This window comes from Benincasa hispida, chromosome 11 (genome assembly GCF_009727055.1).
Source record: "Benincasa hispida cultivar B227 chromosome 11, ASM972705v1, whole genome shotgun sequence".
Classification (NCBI taxonomy): Eukaryota; Viridiplantae; Streptophyta; class Magnoliopsida; order Cucurbitales; family Cucurbitaceae; genus Benincasa; species Benincasa hispida.
In genome coordinates, this window is record NC_052359.1 from 45,568,742 (window position 1) to 45,572,491 (window position 3,750).

Consider the following 3,750-nt stretch of genomic DNA (forward strand, 5'->3'; position numbering starts at 1 on the left):
TTTTTTTTTTTTTTTTTTTTGTCTTAATAACCCTAAATCCAATAAATTAACATCCAAGGTTGGCTTATGAGTCTTGAACTGTATGTGGAGACATATAAAGATCAATGTTTAAGATACATCCTAAAAGGTCTATAGTATAGGGATAAGGTTGGGTACCTTATCCTGGTTACACTATGGATACGACCTACTTTGTATTTGATACAAACACAATGATCCAACGCATTTATGTAGGTGACACGCGAATGGGGGTACCCTTGGAATGAGTTTGCATAAGATCAGACCGCGAAATAGTAACCACTAGATGTAACACTATTAACTAGTTAAGTTCCTATTTCAATAGGATGACCTAGGTAACTTAGCCTTAATCTTGAGTATATTATGACTCTTGTTCACAAGGGATTATCCTTTGATTTATATGGGTGAAGGTGGTTAGTACGTCGACTAAATATGCCTACCATTTTGGGGATAAGATCAACTTTAGAGCTGGGAACATATTAACACAAGATGGAATTCACTCATTCCCGTCTTCAGGACAAGTAGATGAGTGTTTCCTTAACTGGTGTCTTCGAGACTTGAACAAAGGGTCCTACCTTCTTATTGGCTGGAAAGGGGTTTCTGTTTATTGGTTGGACCATAAACAGATTGTTTATTAGATGAGCACTGGTACTTAAGAAGTCAAAGGAAACCCAGGGTAAAACGGTAATTTGACTTAGTTGGAGTTACGAACACTCGTGAAGGATTAACTTGTCGTTATTAGTCTATATCTGTGGACACAAAAATATATCTATAGTGAGAAGAGTGCAGTTATGGGTCTTTAGTGGAGTGTACTCACAGTTAACGAATATTGATTAACTTGGTTAATGAGTTTAGCTAATTAATCTTATATCATTGGAGCTTTTGATCTACAGGTCTACCAGGTTCTCTTGTTAGCTCACTAAAGGATATTAAAGAGGGATGATTTGAATTGTTCAAATCAATTTGAGGAAATTGTATATTAATATGATTAATATGTATTTGATTATGGATGCGACTATAATTCAAATTAAGTTGGAAAGAAAAAATTGAATGAGATTCAAATAATTAATTCAAGTGAATTAGATTCACAAATAATTAACTAATTAATAGAGAGGCGTTGCACATATAAATATGATGTTTATGATAATTATATATATATATATATATATACTTTAAATTGGATTTAATGTATAAATAGTTATTTAATTAATGTGCTAATGAATTAAATGAATGTTTAATTAATTGTGCTAATTAATTAAATAAATATTATTTAATTAATTGTGCAAGAGAAAATTAGAAAAAGACTAGGAGAAGGGGTACTCTTCTCTATATAAAATCTTCCTTATGGCCCTTTTGGGAACACAGAAAACACACAATAGAATTACAAGCATTCATTGTGCAATTTTTCCCCTAAGCAAGAAATCCTCTCTACTCTCTCAAAAAAATTTCTTCCTCACCCTCTTCCAATAGTTGGATATTGCATCCTTCTATTGGAATCCTTGAGAATAACAAGGTTACTCTCATGGTCGTGTTCGAGGAAACGTTTGTGTTCAAAATCGTTGGAGGAGCCGTTCGTTGGAATATCAAAAAAATCGTTCTTAGAGCTTGGGAATCTACAAACGTGAGAATGATTCTAACTTTTCCCTACAACATGCTATTTACATGTTTGTTCTACATTTATTCTGTTTTGTTTATGTAAAAATCTATTTACGGGATTTAAAGCGTTCACAACGCTTCCACTATGGGATTTGATCCCAATAATGATGAGGCCACAAATGTCACACCCCCTTTCGAGCCTTGTCACCCAAACCCCCCTTTTGTGATATCAACTGCCTAACTTTACCAACTTAATAGCTAGGTTAACAAACAACGTTATAACTAATTAATAATCAATGAATGATTACAAGGTCTCATACTGTTTTTCAATTTTAACCTAACTATCTTAATGTCTTTCAGTTAACATGATCCGAGTCCCACCTTGTGAGATAGTACCAGTTCAAACCTCAGGTGGCTTTTCCCAGAACGATCCACTTCCGCTACCTGAGAGAAGGGGATGGGAAAGAAAACAAAACATGGAAAACATGAGATAGAAAGCCCAGTGAGTGGTGCCTTATAAGGAAATAAGTTAGATTTTTAAAAACTCATTTTGGGGAAAATAATTCCAGAATCAAACAAGTGACACACAATAGAATGTAACCTCCCCAGCTTGTTAGCTGGATATCACTAGCATGATCATGTATTTTTCCCGAGTAATCCCGTGAATAACCCACCACGAATAATGTGGAAACAATCTCAGCACCCTATAACCTGCCGAATGTGCACATGTCGACAATTCCTACTAGACATACTTGGGTACGTTGGCAATTCCAGTCAGATACCCTGACAATACTAGCCAAGCATACACAAAGCATGCTAACAATATCTCGGGTACAAATCCAGTTTCCAAATGCAATGCACAAGCATTATAACAATAACACAACAACAATTAAGTCCAGACAGAATACACTTCCCGATCATGCCATTATCTTAAATATATAATCACATATATATAGAAATCAGCATACAAAAATAGTAAAGTAACCACTCACAGTTCATCATGTTCTGCTCCTCATGAATTCCCTTAACTAGGTCTTAGCCCCATTTCCTTGAATTTATCCTCTTTCTAAAGAAATTCCAAATTAATCCATAATTCCTCCAATAATCCCAAATTATTCACAAATAACCTTAATGTTGGGAATGTCCTAGAACTTGCAGTTCGTAACATTCGTGTTAAATATTCTATTTATCAATAAAATATTATTGAGTATCTTATTCGATAAAGTTGTTGATATTGCATTCTATTATGAAAATCCAATAAACATATCCATGGTTATAATATGAATATTTAACTTTATGTAGTGACATAAACAGGATCAAGTTAATAGCATATAGCCTTCTATAAGTATATGGATGAAATTGAGTATCTCATCCTAGTAACACTATTGGATGCACCCATTTTGTATAGGTAATATAAATGATGTGATCCACAGATCATTCATATAGAGACATGTGAGTGGGGGCATCATATACAATGAGTTTGCATAAATACTGGACCACGAAATAGTCACTTTTCTGTATAACGACTGTTTACTGTTAAAATTGATTATTTCATACTAAAGTAACCTAGGATAACTCGATCTTAATCTTGAGCTAGCTATGAACTTCTGTTTATTCAGGATTTTTCTTTGATCTTCATGGGTGAGAGTAGTTCAACAGTACTGCTCAATAAGCCTTCTATTTTGAGGATAAGACCAGATAGATAGCTAGGGACATAACCCTGCGAGATGAAATTCACTTCTATCCATTCAAGGGTTTAATAGAGAGGGACATGATTCATAAGTGGTATTATGAATCAATTGTTCATTAGAGGGTCAGTGGAAACTTAAGGAACAAGATGTATTTATAGGGGTAAAATGGTAATTTTGACCCAGCTGTAAATACGAACAACCTGTGAAGGATCGACTTATTGATTATGGTTAACATGGACGTAAGTACATTTACAGTGAGAAGAGTGCAACTATCGAGCTATAGTGGTATGTCTTGATGGTTAACGAAAAGTAATTAACTCGATTTAAAGAGTTTAATCAATTGATTACAAATCGTTGGAGCTCATAATCTGTAGGTCCAATAGATCCCTCTACTAGCTCATAAATTGGAATAATGAATTGAGTAATTGATTGGATTAATTTTGAATTT